At 47.1% G+C, this 21,716-nt stretch overlaps 1 long non-coding RNA gene across 1 annotated transcript; it reads right to left on the reverse strand.

Annotated features, from left to right (window-relative positions):
* Window positions 1-2,401: 2,401 nt before the first annotated feature.
* On the reverse strand, window positions 2,402-21,402 carry LOC137636112 (uncharacterized). Its single transcript, XR_011042942.1, has 4 exons — window positions 21,178-21,402; window positions 5,872-6,290; window positions 3,315-3,407; window positions 2,402-2,586 (listed from the first exon to the last, which is right to left on the reverse strand). It is a non-coding gene; the product is annotated as an uncharacterized lncRNA (long non-coding RNA).
* Window positions 21,403-21,716: the final 314 nt, after the last annotated feature.

Raw genomic sequence — 21,716 nt, forward strand, 5'->3', positions numbered from 1 at the left:
ATACTAAAGGACCTCATCACAACCTCTAATCTAGGCGCTTCTCGAGAAAGAATTTGACCACCCGCCAAATCAACCAGGATGCGGAAGGCTTCTTAGCCTTCCGGACAACCCAGAAATATTTCAAGAGAAAGATTAAAAAGGTTCTGGAATTAGGGAATTGTAGTGGTGGAGCCCCCACCACTACTGCACTCGTTGCTACGAATGGTCCCAGAGTGTAGCAGTTCTCGTAAAGAGACTGGACCTCCCACATTTCCACCACAGATGAAGCTTCATACTGCTGAGTCCCCTACTGCTGCTACCTTTTGATTCCTAAAATATGGTCTAGCTCAATTGGATTGGATAAAAAAAATTCCAATCAAGATAAAAAGGCAACATCTATGGCACAATAAGTCATTTGTGGGGTTCAAAGTTGCAAATTCTGGGAACACTAAATTGTCTTGCAATGTTAATCTATGCAAAAGGTTTCTCGATATGGGGTTAACCCTATATAATTCATAGTTTTGATCAATTCCTCCTATATTGCACCATGCAAAAGCTTATCTTAAACTATTTCTGGCGTTAGCAGCTACTTTCATTTTCCTTAACAAAATTGATGATTGCATTAAATGCTATAAATTACCTTCGTAACGAAAATGAAAATTCGAGGCAAAAATCTCACATTAGATTGTTTTGTGTTAGCTAAATGCTATTTGATTCTATACTTCTAACAGACGGAATCTTGAAAGAGAATCAGAGAAAAATTACGTTGATAAAGGATGAAACTTCTGGTTATACATACATATAATTATACATATAATTATGATATTTGCCTCAACAAATTTTTCATGGTGCATTGTAAGCATCAAGAAAAGATCTGCATCGTCTCTCCTGCCCCGAGTTGCACCTACTTCAGAGCCTTCTACTTTACCTCCATTCTCTTTTCCTTTCCTTCATCTTGCTGTCCAGCTTCTCTTAAGTTTTCCCCAGTTATCATTCAGCTCTGAATGGTCTCCCTGGTCTGAGGGTCGAAACATAAGGACCAAATTTCACAGATCTAATGTTTTCACATGGGTCTTTTACCTGTCATTTTCCTTAGGGGGATTTACCTTGGTTGATAATATCTCTCTCTCTCTCTCTCTCTCTCTCTCCCCCCCCCCAATTTTGGGGGGTACCCGACATCAAACAAATGAAACAAAAGAGGGGACGTCTCCTCTCTACAGTCCTCCCAGCCTGAAAAGGGACTCAACCGAGTTCGGCTGGTTCTGCTAGGGTGGCACAGCCCAACCTCCCACATTATCCACTTCGGGTTATACCACATCTAAACATGAATGAAAGCTGAAGACGACTATAATACAAATATCAATATATCGTCAGTCAATTCGGTTCTAACACGAGTTTCAACAAACTGTCACTTTTCACCTTAGTGAAGTGTACTTTATATTCAAGCTTTCCTATCAACAGTACCTTCAATATTTCAGTTTTATTTCAGAAGTATTTTGTTCTTTATTTCTAAGGTAGTAGGTTGGCTAGGGCACCAGCCGCCCGTTGTGATACTACCTCTAGAGTTATGGGGTCCTTTGACTGGCCAGACAGTACTACATTGGATCCTTCTTTCTGGTTACAGTTCACTTTCCCTTTGCCTACACACACACACCGAATAGTCTGGCCTATTCTTTACAGATTCTCCTCTGTCCTCATACACCTGACAACACTGTGATTATCAAACAATTCTTCATCGCCCAAGGAGTTAACTACTGCACTGTAATTGTTCAGTGACTACTTTCCTCTTTGTAAGGGTAGAAGAGACTTTTTAGCTATGGTCAGCCGCTCTTCTAGAAGGACACTGCAAAATCAAACCATTGTTCTCTAGTCTTGGGTAGTGCCATAACCTCTGTACCAAGGTCTTCCACTGTCTTCGGTTAGAGTTCTCTTGCTTGAGGGTACACTTGGGCACACTATTCTATCTTATTTCTCTTCCTCTGGTTCTGTTAAAGTTTTTATAGTTTAAGAAATAAGAAATATTTATTTCAATGTTGTTACTGTTCGTAAGATATTTTATTTTTCCTTGTTTCCTTTCCTCGCTGGGCTATTTTCCCTGTTGGAGCCCCTGGGCTTATAGCATTCTGCTTGTTTTTATAGTTTAAGAAATAAGAAATATTTATTTCAATGTTGTTACTGTTTGTAAGATATTTTATTTTTTCCTTGTTTCCTTTCCTCACTGGGCTATTTTCCCTGTTGGAGCCCCTGGGCTTATGGCATTCTGCTTTTCCAACTAGGGTTTTAGTTTAGCACGCAATAATAATAATATCATCGTTACACCTAATAGTAGACTTAACCACTTGACCCACATTATATCAGGCTTCAAAAGAAACAAAAGTTTTAAGACCACATTCTATTTCATACCATCAAAAATAAGCTGTCTTTATAATTTCTTGCATTTACCTCAAATCAATAGAACAACTCTACCAAGTTCAATGTCTTACCTTTAGAAGCTCTGAAACCAGATGGCAAACTGGCTTAGACCATCATCGATGTATGACATGGCTTCAACTATTCCTCACAATTCTTCCATTTAATCTATTGACTTCCTTTTCATATTTGATCAACCTGAGGGAAAAGAAACATATGAGAATAAGGATATTACAATCTCTTGTCCTACTTTTCAAACCTCTAAGGATCTTTAGAAAAGTTGTCCTGTTGCGTTAAAATTGATAAACAGCCCTTTGAAGGTTTACTGTCATAGTTCAAAGAATCTATGCTGAACACTGTTTAACCCTTTTACCCCCAGGCTCTTTGGAAATTTCCAACCCTTAACCCTCAAGGGGTTATTTTTTCCCCCAGCACATTTTGCAGTATATATTTTTTAAATTGCTCTAACAGCCTTAATTTTTGTCAAAGAGAGGTCTGGTTGGTCTCATTTTCTTGGAAAATGCCTGAATTTTTTCAAAAAATTATCAAAAATATGAAAAAAAAATTATTTATAGCATTTTTTTGCAAGGACGTACCGGTACGTCCATGGGGATAAAGGGATGAGTTTTGTGAAACGTACCAGTACGTCCTTTGGGGGTAAAACGGTTAAGTGAACGGCAAATTATATATACTTCCTCCATAATTGTTTGTTAAGTCTTTGCGACAAATTTCTCTATATTATGTAATGAAAAATAATCTTGACTACAGTACTACGGTGTTAAAAACTACTTTTGTTATCAATTTCAAAAATGAAAAGACCACTGAAGAAAATTATTTTTGTATTAATCATATTTCAGATATTCTGTATTCAAATCACATGCAACTTTATTCTTGATAATTCTAAAAAGAATTAAAGACACACTCACCATTCGTCCAATGGAACAATAGAACGTATTCTATTATCATAGAAGAATCTATTAATTTCAGGCTTGTGAGAAGTGGAAATAACAGCCAAAGACCTGAAAAAGAACAAAGTTATTAGTAATGGGTAATCTCTCCGTAACAAGAATGAATAAAACCGAAAATAGTATTTGGAGGCAAAGAATCAAAGGGTCTTGACAAATGGCATGATGTGAATGGATAGACAAAAGTGACGATGCTTTTATTATCATTATCATTATTATTATTATTATTATTATTATTATTACTTGCTAAGCTACAACCCTAGTTGGAAAAGCAGGATGCTATAAGCCCAGGTGCTCCAACAGGGAAAATAGCCCAGTGAGGAATGGAAAAAAAGTAAAAAAAATTTGAGAACAGTAATAATTAAATAAATATTTCCTATATAAACTATACAAACTTTAACAAAACAAGAGGAAGAGTAATTAGATAAGAGTGTGTGCCCGAGTGTACCCTCAAGCAAGAGAACTCAAAAGGACATTTGAAGACCAGTGTGCTTAATATTTCATCTCGCCATTTCCCAACCCTTCCGAGTCCTCAGTTGTGGATTTGAAGAATCTAGAGGGTGTTTAAGTTTCTACGTTTGTTGAGAAAATAAAGTTTTCTGGATTAATAATAGATGTGTGAAACAAAGGAAGCGAGAAATTAAACAAGAATGAAGGCGTTGAAAAGAGAAATCAGAAGGATTTAGGAAAAGGGTTGTGGTAGACAATTGCTCAGACCTGCTAAAGCTCTATAGTTTCTTGTGTCTGCAACCCCACCATCCTTGTGAGCTAAGGCTGTGGGGTCTGGGGGAGCCTATAGGTCTATCTGTTGAGTCATCAGCAGCCATTGCCTAGCCTTCCCTGGTACTAGTTTGGGTGAAGAGGGTGCGTGGATGCTGATTATAAGTACAGTATATATGATCCGTATCTAGGACAACTTGTTCATTGCTTTTCCCATTCATGAGCAACCTCTAAACCTTTAACCTTATCATTAGTAACTGAAAGCCAGCTTCTATCTGTTTAACTTACTTTCAATAAGAGGTCCAGTATAATAAATCCAAGTAAGAACTACGGAAAAGAAACTCTTTAATAATGGAATAGTTATGCATTTCTTGACCTCACTCATAACCTCGTCGGACAAGTAAAAAAAAGTCCTAACTGTATAAAATCTAGCGATGACAGGCTGTATATGTCACCAAGAGTTTGACTAACAACATACATACTTATACTAAGGCACTTCCCCCAATTTTGGGGGTTAGCCGACATCAAACAAATGAAACAAAAAAGGGGACGTCTCCTCTCTATGTTCCTCCCAGCCTGACAAGGGACTCAACTGAGTTCGGCTGGTACTGCTAGGGTGGCACAGCACACCCTCCCCCATTATCCACCACAGACGAAGCTTCATAATGCAGAATCCCCTACTGCTGCTACCTCCGTGGTCATCCACGGCACCAGAGGAAGCAGCAGGGCCTACTGGAACTGCGTCACAATCGCTCGCCATTCATTCTCATTTCTAGCACGCTCTCTTGCCTCTCTCACATCTATCCTCCTATCACCCAGAGCTTCCTTCACTCCCTCCATCCACCCAAACCTTAGCCTTCCTCTTGTACTTCTCCCATCAAGTCTAACATTCATCACCTTCTTTAGCAGACAGCCATTTTCCATTCTCTCAACATGGCCAAACCACCTCAACACATTCATATCCACTCTAGCTGCTAACTCATTTCTTACACCTGTTCTCACCCTAACTACTTCGTTCCTAACCCATCTACTCGAAACTAACAACATTAGGATAGAATTGAATAACTGGGAAAATGTTTAGCTGATAGCCATCTTCAATCGAAGACTGCCACAATCTGAATAACCTGGAACATAGGATGAAAAGAAGTTCCAGTTTACTGTACTCCACAGACAGTAGATTGATGGGACGAAGGCCACTGTGAATTAGTATAAACTACTTGCCCAGGAATTAGCAAGAATTAATAGCCCAGGAATTACAACCATGCTGACAAATTTTTGATATACATTGTCTTTGAAAAATACTGTAAGTCACTCAACTGATGGTTTATGAATAATCTAGTTTTAACTTTTGATTTCAAGGTGGTCATGCTTTAAGAGTAATTTTAACTTAACGTAATCCCTGCATATTGGAAATGTGCATCGAAATAGCTATAGTGCACTAGATCCTTAAAAAGCTCTTGGATTACAATGAAAACTATTTTTATGTGATCTTTAGTTTATAATGTACTTTATGATGACCTGACACTTAAATGTGATTGCACAAACTTAAAAGATAACCTAATCGAACTGGTGCTTAACGTTTATGGAATATCTTTCCAACTAGACAAAAAGAAAAACAAAATGATGGGGCAAGAAAGTGTGTGTGTTTATACTAAATGAATACTTCCCTCACCATGAAGCACTGAGTATTATAATGTACTAGAAAATGTCCCTGTAAATAAATAAAATGTTTAGACAAACTTTGGGGAAGGACAAATCTAGAAACTACGATGATGTGCTTCGTTGATTTCTGACTTACCTTATTGCCTATGGTGGTCCCATTGTGGGTGTCAACTTGTGGGGATGTTCGCTTGAGGGGGGTTTACTCGAGAGGGGTCTGCTCGAGAGGGACCTGCTTGAGGGGGTCTGCTCGAGAGGGACCCGCTTGAGGGGGGTCTGCTCGAGAGGGACCCGCTTGAGGGGGGTCTGCTCGAGAGGGACCTGCTTGAGGGGGTCTGCTCGAGAGGGACCCGCTTGAGGGGGGTCTGCTCGAGAGGGACCCGCTTGAGGGGGGTCTGTTCGAGAGGGATCCGCTTGAGTGGGGTCTGCTCGAGAGGGATCCGCTAGAGTGGGGTCTGCTTGAGAGGGATCCACTTGAGAGGGGATCCACTTGAGAGGGGATCCACTTGAGAGGGATTCAACAGAGTAGACTGCATGCCGAGGGTATTATCCAAATACCTGTAAAAGTTCAATTACCAATAATTTCCTGAAACTTAGTTCATTAGGTATAAAAGTTCCCTTCGTTAATTTTCTTAAGATTATTTTTAAATCAGACTTAGAACAAACGTTTTAGAATAAATTACTAATCTGGTCTAGTTATTCTATAATCAAGAATGAATATTGATTTATAGGATGTTTATTTTATATTTTTTTACCTGTTCAAGATATCAGGTACCTTTGACTATTAAAATCTGTTTCTAGAATACACAGTTATATTACATAAAATTAATTTCTTGCAAGTGTACGTTTATTTTGTATAACTCGATATAACTAAAACTTAAATCAGCATAATTTCATCATCTCTCTCACCCGAGCTACGCCAAAAAAAACTGCCAAAATATGGATAAATACAATATAAAATAAAGGCTATTTACCTTCATAATGACCTCTTCTTATTAATTGAAAAATTGTAATAGGGGAGACTGCATTAGAATCAAGTCGAACGTTTTAAATTCATCAAAATTACCACAAAATTTTTCCCCAAATATCATGTTGAAGAAATTCATTTCCATACATCTATATTACCGCAAGTTAATTCGATACAATCCAAGTGGTTGTTATTGTTGTTGTTGTTATTATTACAAGCTAAGCTGCAAGCCTAATTCCAAAACCAAATAGAAGTTATATGTAAAAATTTTTCCAAAATCTATTTTTCAAAAATCGTAAACTGAGATATTTTTCCTCTTTCCATAAAAAAAATTTATTAATAAACAAATGCAAAAATTATGCATAATTCAAATATGACAAATTCGAAGATAATTTGTATTTTTCCTAACCATACAAACCTTAGCTATTTACAAAGGGTTTACTTTTAGCGCAACAGAAATGACGAGCCAATAGTTTTTAACGAGGGTTAATTACCCCCGCGCTAGTTAGCGGGGGGTGGGGAAGGGTAGCTTGCTACCCCTCCCCCCTCCACACACCGGTGACTTGCTTCACTTCACTTAGAGGTAGGACTTGACTTGGGGGTCAGGGATGGCGGGCACATATGAGTAAATAGCTAAGGTTTGTATGGTTAGGAAAAATACAAATTATCTTCGAATTTGTCATTTGTTCCGTAACCGAAATACAAACCACGCTATTTACAAAGGGTGACTTACCCCTTAGGAAGGGTGGAAAGTCCCCAGCCTTACTGACTTCGGCTTGCCCGGGGGCTCGATCCCTTAGTGAGCAGCACTAGAGAGAGGGAGCCCCTGTACCTCACAGGTTCCTAGCATCGCTAGGAACGAGTGGCCTACATAAGTAGTGTGAGGAGGAGAGTGTGACTCGTCCTATGAAGTTGACCTTGAGACCTTCAGATAGGAATTCTAGGATAGGACGTTCCCCATACCACCTCGTCAGGGTATGGGAGACGCAACAGTATTAAGCTTAATACTAGGAGCACAAAGAAGCATGGGTTACCTGCAGAGGTCGAGGTCAGCTATGCGAGGACCAGGATGCTGCTTCCCCAAGAGAGGGGAGAATGAAGAAAGAAGTAAGGGTCAGACATACTCTTTCATTCACACAGACTAAGACCGGGTAACAACGCCCTCAACCTACTGCTACTTGTCCAAAAAGGAGCCTGAGGTTAGACCAGCTGTTGTGCAGCCACCACAGGGCCGATAGAGAACGTATCGAGGCTCCTGTGGGTCACGTCTTGCAGGTAGTGGGCTGTGAAGGTCGTTTGACGCTTCCAGACCCCCGCTTGAAGTACCTGCGTCACAGAGAAGTTTCTCTTGAAGGCCAGGGATGTAGCAATACCCCTGACATCGTGGGCCCGAGGGCGACGTGACGGAGGAGGGTCAGGATTCAGGGCATGGTGGATAACCCTTCGAATCCAAGCAGAGATGGTGTTCCTGGTGACCCTCCTCTTTGTCCTGCCTGTGCTCACAAACAAAGCTCGCACATGAGGACGGACTGCAGCCGTTCTCTTCAAGTAGTACCTCAGACACCTCACTGGGCATAGTAGCAGCTGGTCTGGGTCGTTTGTTACAGAACGGAGACTCGCGATCCTGAAAGAGTCGAACCGAGGATCCGGCACTCCAGGATTCTGAGTCTTGGCCACAAACTCAGGGACGAACCTGAACGTTACCTCCCCCCATCCCCTTGAATGGGCGATGTCGTACGAGAGACCATGAAGTTCACTAACTCGCTTGGCCGAGGCCAAGGCGAGTAGGAAAGCCGTCTTCCAAGACAGGTGGCGATCGGAGGCCTGGCGTAATGGCTCGAAGGGAGGTCTCTTGAGAGACCTGAGAACTCGAACCACGTTCCAAGGAGGGGGTCTCACTTCCGACTGGGGGCAGGTAAGCTCATAGCTACGTATGAGTAAAGAGAGTTCTAGCGATGAAGAAATATCCACGCCCTTCAATCTGAAGGCCAAGCTTAAGGCTGAGCGATAGCCTTTCACTGCCGAGACAGAAAGGCGCATTTCTTCTCGCAGATACACAAGGAAGTCCGCTATTGCTGGAATAGTGGCATCGAGTGGAGAGATACCCCTTCCACGACACCAACCACAAAAGACTCTCCACTTCGCTTGGTAGACTCCCTCAGAGGACCTTCGCAGGTGCCGAGACATTCTCTCCGCAACCTGTTGCGAAAAGCCTCTCTCCGCGAGGAGACGCTGGATAGTCTCCAGGCGTGAAGCCGAAGCGAGGCTACGGCCCTGTGAGGGACACCGGAGTGGGGTTGTCTGAGAAGATTGTGTCGTGGAGGAAGCTCCCTTGGGAGTTCCGTCAGGAGTTGCAGAAGGTCCGGAAACCATTCCGCGTGATGCCATAGCGGAGCTACTAGAGTCATGGAACAGTTGACCGATAGTCTGGTCCTGTTGAGCACCCTTCTCATCAGACAGAATGGTGGGAAGGCGTACACGTCGATGTTGTCCCACCGTTGCTGGAAAGCATCTTGCCAGAGTGCCTTGGGGTCCGGGACTGGTGAGCAGTACAGGGGCAGCTTGAAGTTCAAGGCTGTCGCGAACAAGTCCACCGTCGGGGAACCCCACAAAGTCAGGACTTTGTTGGCTATCTGAGGATCCAAAGACCACTCGGTACTCACTATCTGCGAAGCCCTGCTCAGACTGTCGGCGAGCACATTCCTCTTGCCAGGAATGAAGCGAGCTGATAGTGTTATCGAGTGGGTTTCGGTCCACCTCAGAGTCTCTACTGCAAGATGGGATAGCTGTTGCGAAAAAGTGCCTCCCTGCTTGTTGATATAAGCCACTACCGTGGTGTTGTCGCTCATCACCACCACGGAGTGACCCGCCAGGAACCGTTGGAACTGTTGAAGGGCCAGAAAGACGGCCTTCAATTCTAGCAGGTTGATGTGTAGGCACTTTTCTGATTCTGACCAAAGGCCTGAGGCCCTCTGGTTCAGAACGTGCGCCCCCCACCCTTCTTTTGACGCGTCCGAAAACAGAGTCAATTCCGGGGGAAGGACGAGAAGACTCACTCCCTTTCGCAGGTTCTCGTCGGCCAGCCACCACCGCAAGTCCGTCTGTTCCAGAGACCCCATTGGGATCAGAGTGTCCGGGGAATCGGATCCTTGATTCCACCGGGACTTGAGCCGCCATTGAAGGGATCTCATCCTGAGGCGGCTGTTTGGAACCAGACGGGCCAGGGAGGATAGGTGGCCCAAGAGACGCAACCACGATTGGGCGGGGAGTTCTTTTCGCCTGAGGAAAGGTTCCGCCACCCTCCTCAGCCTTGCTATCCGGTCGTCTGATGGAAAGGCTTTGTGGAGATTGGTGTCTATTAGCATGCCTAGATAAACCAGTCGTTGGGACGGCTGCAGAGAGGACTTCTCGAGGTTTACCACGATCCCCAGATCCTGGCAAAGATCTAGAAGCCTGTCTCGGTGCCGAAGAAGGGTCGACTCCGAGTCTGCTAGGATCAGCCAATCGTCTAGGTAACGAAGGAGACGAATGCCGTTCCTGTGCGCCCAAGTCGAAATCAGGGTGAACACTCTGGTGAACACCTGAGGAGCTGTGGAGAGACCGAAACACAGCACCTTGAACTGGTAGATCTTGTTGTCTAGGCAGAATCTCAGGTACTTCCTGGAAGACGGATGGATTGGGATCTGGAAGTACGCATCCTTTAGATCCAGTGTACACATGAAGTCTTGTGGTCTCACCGCAAGTCTGACCGTGTCTGCTGTCTCCATGCTGAACCGGGTTTGTTTGACAAACCTGTTCAGAGCCGAGAGATCGATGACGGGTCTCCAGCCTCCAGTAGCCTTCTTTACAAGAAAGAGTCGACTGAAGAAGCCTGGAGAGCCGTCCACGACCTCCTGGAGAGCACCCTTCTCGAACATGGTCTTGACTTCGGCCTGAAGGGCCAGCCCCTTTGCCGATCCCATGGCATAGGAGCTCAACGACACTGGATTCGCTGTCAGGGGAGGTTGAGATGACGTGAACGGGACGCGATAACCTTGGCCGATCACTGAGATCGTCCAAGCATCGGCCCCGAGATGTTGCCACCTGCGGACGCAACGCTGAAGGCATCCCCCCACAGGTGGACACGCAGGGGGACTGCCACCCCTAGGGCTTGCGGCCGCGGCCGCCACCCCTAGAAGTCTTGCCTCCCCTGGAGGACTTACCACCCCTCTTGACCTTGGCTGGAAAGGGCTGGGGCTTAGACACCACTTTCTTAGCTGCCGATGCCTGTTTTGGAGCCTTACGAGGCTGTTGCTGCTGTTGTGGCGGGGCTGGAGGCTTATAGGGCCGAGTTGTAAGGGCCCTGTGGAGGAGGGAGTCCGTGCTGGATTTCCTCCACCTCTCAGCCGTTCGCTCCAAGTCTTGAGGCTCAAACAGGCTCTCCCCCAGGAGGGAGGCATGTCGGAGCCTACACACATCTACGGCGGGGACCTTCGGATGGAATCTCTCGGACACAGCATCGCGACGCTTCAACACCGAGTTGGCCCACAGGGTGGTAACCTGGTGCGCCAAGAACTCGATGGAGCGGGTGCCCGAGAGCAAGAAGGTCTCTAGGGCCTTCCTATTGGTCTCCTTGGACAAGTCCTCAGATCGCAATAGGATGCCCAGAGATCCTAACCAGAAGTCCAGCCACGAAGTGGCCTGCATGGCACACTTAGCGACCTTCTCGTGGTTAAGGATCTCTGCCGCCGAGAACGACACCTGCCGGGCAGAGAGTTTCTCCAAGGGAACTCCCTTCGCCAGCTCCTCCACAGAGTGATGGAGAGGAAGAGCGAGGTTGTGCTCACCCAGGATCTCGAAATACCTCCTCTGCTGAAGGCGAGGAGGAGGGATGAGTTTGTTCCCGGCAGTGGAACGACTGGAGGAGGCAAGAAGTGCGAGCTGAGCATTGGCCCTAGCTCTGGCACTCTTCAGCCCCCGAGACCAGGGCAGAGCTGCACTGGTCTTAGGGGCCTTCCGAACGTCGAACACTTCATCCAGAATCGTGTCTTTGCCTTCACGGGGGGGGGGGGATGACTGGATCCGTAAGACTGTTAAGTTGCCTTATCAGGCTTAGGACCTGCCAGAAGGCATGTTCGGACTCTTGCTGTTCTCCTCCCTGCGGGCTGGCAGCTAAGTCTCCTGCCCCAGGAATCTCTTCCTGGGGTGATACGTGGACATTCCCCTGGGTAGTCGTGGGTTCCTGTCGAATCCTTGCAGAGGATTTAGGGATGGTCTTGGAATCCTTGGGCTCCCTCCTAGGAGGGATACAGGATCCCAACAACGAGGTTCGAGGGGCCCCTTCCTCACGAGACGATTCTCCTGCCTGAAGCGAAGTCTCCCCCCCTGGTGCCGAGGGGAAGACTACCGGTCCACTGGACTCACCTGAGGACGGAAAGGCCTCGTCCACGGGAGAAGGAGAGAGTACTCGTGCAGGAGAGGGGACCCTCGAGACCGACCTCTTGGGAACCAACTTCGCCCTGGGGGAAGTCACCACGAAGTCCACTCCTCTCTTTCTCTTCAGCGTAGGAGAGACAGCCGCTGGTTTGTTACCCTGGCCGGCGAGTGCTGGTTTCATAACCCTCACTAACGCCCGTGCCAGCGGACCAAACCAAGTCTGCTGCTCAAAGGACACAGAGTCCGAAATCCTCGCTAAGGTGAAAGGGATCGGGCGATCCTTTGGAGTGGACACGACGGTACCTGCCTGAAAAGAAGGTGGGGAAGAATGCTGTAATGACCTGTCCTCGTCCTGCAATACCAACCTGTGCTTGGATGGAGGTGATCCCGAGTGCCGTCTAGGAGCACGCGTCCCTGCTGCTACCACCGGCTGTGGAATTCGCCGCGAACTATGGTCGCGCGAGGGTGAACGGTCGCGCAAAGGCGAATGGTTGCGCGGGTGATCGCGCGGGCGCACAGGCGCGCGGGCGCACAGGCGAGCGGGCGCGCGGGCGCACAGGCGAGCGGTCGCGCGGGCGCACAGGCGAGCGGTCGCGCGGGCGCGCAGGCGAGCGGTCGCGCGGGCGCGCAGGCGAGCGGTCGCAAGGGCGCGCAGGCGAGTGGGCGTGAGGGTGGGCAGGTAAATGAACACGTGTCCGAGGCGACGAACGCAAGCGATGGCGCGACGGCGAGGGATCGTGCTGCCGCGTAGGTGAAGAAGATCGCTGGCGATAATGACCACGTGATGGTAAGCGATGGCGAGCAGCATGTGTAGGTGAATGATCGCGCGCAAGAGGGCGGTCGTTCAGGGTTGCGCGATGAGGAGCAGCATGCGTAAGCGGGCGATCGTTCAGGGTTGTGCGATGGCGAGCAGCATGCGCAGGTGAATGATCGCGTGAAAGGGTGCGATGGTGATCAGCATCCGCAGGAAGGCGATCGTTCAGGGTTGTGCGATGAGGAGCAGCATGCGTAAGCGGGCGATCGTGCAGGGTTGTGCGATGGCGAGCAGCATGCGCAGGTGAATGATCGCGTGAAAGGGTGCGATGGTGATCAGCATCCGCAGGAAGGCGATCGTTCAGGGTTGTGCGATGAGGAGCAGCATGCGTAAGCGGGCGATCGTGCAGGGTTGTGCGATGGCGAGCAGCATGCGCAGGTGAATGATCGCGAGAAAGGGTGCGATGGTGATCAGCATCCGCAGGAGGGCGATCGTTCAGGGTATTGCGATGAGGAGCAGCATGCGTAAGCGGGCGATCATGCAGGTTCGTGCGATGGCGGGCAGCATGTGAAGGTGATCGCTGGCGAGCTGGTGATCGCTGGCGAGCTGGTGATCGCTGGCGAGCAGAAGGTCGACGCGTGTCCTGTGAGAGGATAGGTTCACGAGCAGGAACGGGAAGATCGCTGGCGCGTTGGCGAATATGTGTTTCTGACACACGCGCAGCACGATGTTGCGTAGCCACAGGACCAGGTGGATGGTGAGCAGGGAGTTCAGCAGGAACTAAAGGGTGGTCAGAGACCGCAGGGCGATGGTCCTCAAATGAGCGCTGACGCTCGGAAGAGAGCTGACGAGCAGGAGAGCGCTGGCGAGGGGGGCGAACCTCAGGAGAGAGCCGACGAGCAGGTGAGCGTCGGCGAGCAGGAGATCGCTGGCGAGCAGGAGATCGCTGGCGAGCAGGAGAGCGCTTGTGCGCTGGCCCTGCTCGCGTAAGGGAAGAATCCCTTAGCCCCGAAGGGACCGTTGCCCGTCGGGTGACGAGTTCTCCAGAAGGCGAAGATCCGGCAGGAGATGGTGAGCGGTCTGCAGAGAGGTTCAAGGAGGGCGGAGCAGTCGGTTGAGGCTGACGAGGAGAGTCCCCCCCGGAGGACGAAGACCCAAAAAGGCGCCTCTTAGTCCCCCTGTAAGGGGAAGGGAGGCCCTTGTGGCGTAGAGGGCGGTGAGCCTTACGGCGGAGGCGGCCTCGGGGGAAATCGTCGGGACCATCGGTCCTCCGAAGGGGAGTCTCCTTCAAAACACTTCCCTCAGAAGGAAGCTGGGCAGCAGTCGAGACCGAAGGACTCACTTCCCCCTTCGAAGGATGCACGGAAGGAGGAGGAGAGCCTAGAGCACCATCACCAGCAACAGCACCTGCGTCGGAAGGCCCAGCCACGTCGGAGGCCTCTGTCACCACGACGTCGACAATAGACAGAGGGTCTACCTCCGCTACCACCGGCGACTGTTTAACAGCGGCCCCCAACGAGACAAGGTCAATAAGAGCAACCCTGGAGGGCAAGCCCTTAAGCCCCAGGGACGACCAAATCTGTAACAGATCATCACTGGATAAAGCATCATTATCAATAACCTCCCCCGGAGGAGGAGGGGGAACCGCCTCGCTATGGGAGGCGACGCCCTCTCCCCCCACCGAAGGTAGGGAAACAGAACAAGAGCCTGCGCTCCCACTCGGACGACTCTCCTTAGGAGGCGGACGAGGGGGAGCTTCGGAGGAGGTTTGGGCGGCGGAAGAAGAGTCCCGAGAACCTTCCTCCTTCAAGGCTAACCCCGGAGGAGAACGGTCTCTCTTGGACTTCTTCTTACGCCGACGGCCAAACCTCTCCCACTGGGAGGCAGACCACTCCCTGCACTAACGGCACATGTTATCCTGGTCGCACCGTCGGCCCCGACATTGAGGGCAGAGGGTGTGAGGATCCGTAATCACGTCCGACATGAAAGTCCCACAAGGACGGCCGGCAACTCCAGGGCATGTCCGCATATTAAATAAAAGAAAACAACTGAAGGTCAACTTCCAACCAATCACACAAGCTGAAAAGAAAAAGAAGAAAATTAAAGGCTGTCACGAAGGCGATGAACAGACACGTCTGATCACCGCCGAGCCAAAAGTGAAGTGAAGCAAGTCACCGGTGTGTGGAGGGGGGAGGGGTAGCAAGCTACCCTTCCCCACCCCCCGCTAACTAGCGCGGGGGTAATTAACCCTCGTTAAAAACTATTGGCTCGTCATTTCAGCTGCGCTAAAAGTAAACCCTTTGTAAATAGCGTGGTTTGTATTTCGGTTACGGAACAAATACGTTTTAGGAAAAGCACGAATTATTAATTTTATATTAATTTCTGCAAACCCATCAGTATCAGCCAGCGGGTACAAGAAACAAGTGAAAATGACAACGAACACACCCCCCTCAACCAAACCGAAAAAGGGTGACGAACAAGACACCTCAAGACATCAGTTTCGTTGCCAGTGCGGACGCCTCACTCCAAAGTTCGGAAAAGTGAGAGGCAAAGTAAAGGAGTTCAAGTCGTGTCTAGTATGCTGGAGGGAAAACGTCCAATGGCAACGGAAGCCGCGGCAATTATCGGCAGATACTGAAGCAGGGGCGTTATTCTATCGCACACAAGAAGAGGCCACAGAAGCGGAAAAAAACAAAGTATACGCGTCAGGGATGAACTCCTCAAAGGAAGTTTTACCTCACCCAATGATACCCATCCGCATATCGGGGAACCCTGCTGCTTACAACAAAAAGATGCCGAACAAATCCTCATCCATTATGGCGGTCGCGGACTCCGGGGCTCAGACGTGCCTGAATATGGGTCTACACCAGCAACACCTCAGGCCAGCTAACAGACGCATCTTCGCAGCCAACAACCAGGAAATCAATGTGCTCGGCTCCATACACCTCATACTATCAGGCAAGAATGAGCAAGGAGCGCACATCACAACAACTGCCACGGTGCATGTCACGGACACCGACAACAAGTTTTACATCAGCTGAGTAGCTATGACGAAGCTTGGCATCATCGACCATGATTTTCCCGGGATTGGTGCCACAGGCATGGTCGCAGTATGCCTAAATGAAGGGAAGTCCCACAGTAACAACTCACTCGCAGAGTGCGGATGCCCACGCCGCACTCCACCTCCCCGGCAACCAGCCAACCTGATGTTCAAACCGTCAGCAGAGTTTACCGAAAATATGAAAGCGTGGCGACTGGAACGAAATGCATCGTCAACCTTCAACACGTGTCCACACCAGCCACTGCCAACAATGACCGGACCACCCATGGAGATAGAGATCATCGACCCTCAGGCAAAACCAATGGTGACAAAGAGACCCCTAAACATACCGGTACACTGGCAAAAAGAGGTGGCGACCCAACTGGAAAGACCCGTAGCACCGGGTGTGATTGAACCCGTACCACCCAACACACCAGTGACCTGGCTACACAACATGGTTCTCACACAAAAAAAAGATGGCACCATGCCACACTGTGGACTCACAGCCCCTAAATCGGCATTGCGTTCGAGAAACACATCACACCATCCCACCCATAAAGCAAGCCAGAGCAGTACCTCCTTGTGTATACAAAACGGTCACTGACGCATGGAACGGATTTCACTCCATTGATATCAGCGAAGAGGAGAGACACAAGACAACATTCCTCGCTGAGCAGGGACGATTCCGCTACCGTCGCGCACCCATGGGCTTTCTCACATCGCAGGATGCATACACACAACGATATGATGCGATTATTACCGACATCCCAAAGAGGACAAAATGTGTCGATGACACCTTACTGTGGGACTCAAACTTACAGGAACACTGGTGGCGCATCATAAATTACCTGGAACTCGTAGGAAGGAACGGTGTCATTCTCAACCCAGCCAAGTTCCAATTCTCATCTACAGAGGTGAACTTTGCAGGATTCCAGGTTGGAGAAACGGAGGTAAAACCCTTACCAATATACTGTACCTGAATGCAATTGCAACGTTCCCAAGACCAAAGAACATCACAGACATTCGGGCATGGTTCGGACTAGTAAACCAGGTATCACACTATGGCAGAAAAAGTGACTTAATGGAACCGTTCAGGACCCTACTCAGCCCAAAGGTACGCTTCCAGTGGGACCCGGAACTCGAGAACGCATTCGATAGGTCGAAGGCAGCAATTATACGCGAAATCCAGAAGGGGGTCGAGATCTTCAACCCAGACAAGACAACATTCCTTAACCCAGATTGGTCAAAAGTCGGAATCGGGTATTGGCTGCGTCAGAAACACTGTACATGCAAGGCCCTCACACCAGGATGTTGCCCAGATGGCTGGAAGACCACCCTAGCAGGATTGAGATTTCTCAAGGACGCAGAAAAGCGGTAAGCACCAATTGCCGTAGAATGGGCACTCGAAGACAGCCGATTCTTCACCATGGGGTGCAAACACTTGATAATAGCAACGGACCACAAGCCACTCGTGAAAATTCTAGGGGACAAAGAACCAGACACCATCACGAACCCAAGGCTTTTCCGACTCAAGCAGCGAACACTAAGGTTGAGATACCGAATCATTCACGTGCCAGGAAAAGACATACCCGCAGCAGACGCCACATCAAGGAACCCTTCACCCAATACACAGCCAAACACATCGGAGGTGATAACGGCTATAAATGCCATTCGCTCGACACCCAACCACCTAGACGACATGGAAGCTGCTGTGATAGAAGTGGTACGGTTGACAACAGACTCAATCGGAGCTGTGACATGGGAAAAAGTCAAAGGAAGCACCCATGTGAACCCCTGCCAGCAAAGTCTGATACCATTCATTGAAAACGGCTTTCCATCAACAAGGGACGAACTAACTGAAGAGCTACAACCATATTGGTAGTACCGGGACAGGCTGTCGACAGTGGATAGCGTCATCATGATGGATAAAAGAGTCCTGATACCCTCCGCACTACGGGGTGAGATATTGAGAGCCCTACACGCGGCCCACCAAGGAACTAACAAAACGCAAAACAGAGCTCAGGGTTCTGTGTTTTGGCCAGGACTCACCAAAGACATCAAAAACACAAGGAACAGTTGCCAAGCATGTTGGGGGATGTCACCCTCACAACCACGCATGCCGCCGACACAACCGAGCGTCCCAACCCAACCATTTCAAGCCATTGCAGAGCATTTCTTCAAAATGAAAGGCACTGGCTACCTGGTCATCGTCGACAGATTCACCGGTTGGCCCTACATTGTGACATCGGGTACAGGGGCCAGGGGTTTCAGCAAAGCTATCCTGTGCTACTTCGCTACCTTCGGAGTGCCTCAGGAACTAAGCACCGACGGGGGACCTGAATTCTCTGCAAAGGAGACCCAGAGCCTACTGCAGCACTGGGGAGTCAGACACCGTCTCTCATCTGCGTACCTCCCCCAGTCAAATGGGCGGGCGGAAGCAGCAGTCAAGTCCATGAAACGCCTCCTGACATCACACACCGATACGTACGGCAGCCTAGATACTGAAGCTGTAGCAGCAGGCCTACTCCAATACAGGAACACACCAGACCAGGAAACCGGCATGTCACCATCCTAGATCATATTCGGAAAAAACCTCAAGGATCTGCTACCTGTGGCACCTGAGACGCAGGTCTTCTCCAATCCAGCAGTCCACCCAATATGGTGGGACACATGGGAACGCCAAGAGGAACCCCTGCGATTCAACAAGCAAGTAGAAAAACTGACGCCCAACACCCGGCAGCTGCCGCCTCTGAAACCAGGAGACCGGGTCCGGCTGCAGAATCAGGCAGGCAATGCCAGGGGACGATGGGAGAGAACAGGTATCGTCGTGGAAACAAGACAACATAACCAATACTTAGTCAAAGTAGACGGGTCCGGGCGATTAACACTACGCAATTGCAATTCCTTCCCCATAGAACAATGGTTTGAATTTGGAGTGATCTTCTCCTAGAAGAGCTGCTTACCATAGCTAAAGAATCTCTCCTACCCTCACAAGAGGAAAGAAGCCACTGAACAATTACAGTGCAGTAGTTAACCCCTTGAGGGAAGAAGAATTGTTAATTAATCTGCGTTGTCAGGTGTCTGAGGATAGAGGAAAAATTGGAACAAGCAGGCCAGACTATTTAGTAGGTAGCAGGTTGGCCTGGGCACCAGCCGCCCGTTGAGATACTACCACTAAAGAGTTATGGGGTCCTTTGATTGGCCAGACAGTACTATATTGGATCCTTCTCTCTGGTTACGGTTCTTTCCCTTTGCCTACACATGCACCGAATAGTCTGGCCTATTCTTTAAAGATTCTCCTCTGTCCTCATACACCTGACAACACTGAGATTACCAAACAATTCTTCTTCACCCAAGGGGTTAACAACTGCACTGCAATTGCATTGCTCAGTAGCTACTTTCCTCATGGTAAGGGTAGAAGAGACTCTTTAGCTATGGTCAGCAGCTCTTCTAGGAGAAGGACTTTCCAAAATCAAACCATTGTTCTCTAGTCTTGGGTAGCGCCATAGCCTCTGTACCATGGTCTTCCACTGTCTTGGGTTAGAGTTCTCTTGCTTGAGGGTACACTCGGGCACACTGTTCTATATAATTTCTCTTCCTCTTGTTTTCTTAAAGTTTTTATAGTTTATATAGGAATTATTCATTTCAATGTTGTTACTGTCCTTAAAATATTTTAATTTTCCTTGTTTCCTTTCCTCACCGGGCTATTTTCCCTGTTGGGGTCCCTGTGTTTATAGCATTCTGCTTTTCCAACTAGGGTTGTAGCTTAGCAATTAATAATAATAATAATAATAATAATGATAATGTGTAGGCAAAGGAAAAATGAGCCATAACCAGAGAAGGATCCAATACAGTACTGTCTGGCCAATCAAAGGACCCAATAATTCTCCGGTCAATTTTATCTGTGACATCACGTCCTTAACATACAACTCTAACCCGTAGACACACATTGAATTCTTTCTTTAACATGTGATTATACAAGCCGAAACCTTAAAATGATAATCAAATATTAAAAGGATTGCGATGTATGTATGATAGTGACCACCTGTATGCATGATAGCGGCTGACTTAGAATACGGCAGTCTAAGGGAGGTCGCAGTGGGGGCGCTATCCCCAAGTTAGATAAGTAGGTAAGGACACGGCTTGTAGGTTAGGTTAGGGGGGAAAGTTTAGTTTAGTTGATTTCCATTTTTTATGGATGCATGAGGATCTGGCCGCTGATATACAAAGGCTCCAAAGGGTTTTTTGGCAGTTCCAAATTTCTCTTATAAATTGCAGTCTTCCTTTGCATAAAATGTTCCGAGAATTTGCTTGTCAAATCTTTTTATTTTTATCTTCAAGATAATTAAAATCTTAATGTTAGCTTTAATTTACAATATTAACCCTTTTACCCCCCGCCTATTTGGAAATTTCCAACCCTTAACCCACAGGGGGTTATTTTTTTCCCAGCACATTTTGCTGTATATTTTTTAAAAATTGCTCTAACAACCTTAATTTTTGTCATAGAGAGGTCAGGTTGGTCTCATTCTCTTGGAAAATGCCTGATTTTTCTCAAAAAAGTATCATAAATATGAAAAAAAAATTTTTATAGCAATTTTTTGCAAGGACGTACTGGTACGTCCATGAGGGTAAAGGGATGGCTTTTGTGAAACGTACCAGTACGTCCTTTGGGGGTAAAAGGGTTAAGTTACCACTCAAGTTTTATATGAAGCTTTTGTAGTTAATTGGTACAGACCACGTCAGTAATTAAAATGTGGGTAAATATTTACTGTAGCACAATATTCCTAATGAAGAAAATATGCTGTTTCTGATGTATTTGTGGATTACTTACAACTGTTTTAATGCAAATAACTAGGAGAAAGCCATATTTATCTTATTTAAGTCATTTTAAAGTTCTATATTGAATTACTGGAATAAAAGACCTTTTAAAATTGAATAAAACACAAGAACACCATTTACCCTTAAGATATTTTCCCCTTACCCTAACCTAGGAGCCCTATCCTTGCCTTCTTACCTACCAGGGGGTCATATGAACCCTTCTGGACCCCATTGGACTGCCGTATCCTAAGTTTACCCTAAAACTAAGTCTCAATCCTGAGGTTGCTTCGAAACCAGCTTAATTCCTGACAATGTAAACCTAAGTATTTCATAAATAGTAAAACTAGCTCCATAATATCGTATATTAGACCAAGATAAATATTATTTCATTAAGGAAATCGAATTGACAATATGAAAGAATCGCTCGCCACCATGCCATTTTCCACGTTACCTTTCCTTTCTGTCTCGATTTTGGTCCACCAAAGATCTTGAATTGCTTCACACTGCTTTAGAAACATAGATCGTAGAGTATTCTTTTCACTATTAATAAAATATATTTGCTTATTAGCAAAGACACGCGTCACTATATGCAAAGATATACGTATCAAGATCGGCTTCAAAACTACTGTTTGACTTTGAAGTTTGATTTGAAGCTTTGTTTACATCGTGCGGGTGGTCGACGCTTCCTCTTCTTCCTTTTATCTCGAAGTTGTTACTCTACATTAAAGAACTAAATTCTAATTACAATGATAGCAAGATGTTATTCTATCTGATATCACGGTAGAATGGAAAAAAATAAAGATTAAAAACTGCATTAACTATATTTTTATGGTATAAGATAAGCCTAATTACAGTAATAGGTTTAAGCTTAGGAGCTTTGCAAGCTATATTTTGCGGAGCGAATAGCTATAATCTAACGAAACATTTTCATTATAACTTATACAATTCCTTGATTGTAGCATCTTCTAAATCATATGATCTTGTGAAAAT

This window comes from Palaemon carinicauda, unplaced genomic scaffold, assembly GCF_036898095.1.
Source record: "Palaemon carinicauda isolate YSFRI2023 unplaced genomic scaffold, ASM3689809v2 scaffold231, whole genome shotgun sequence".
In the NCBI taxonomy this organism is placed as follows: Eukaryota; Metazoa; Arthropoda; class Malacostraca; order Decapoda; family Palaemonidae; genus Palaemon; species Palaemon carinicauda.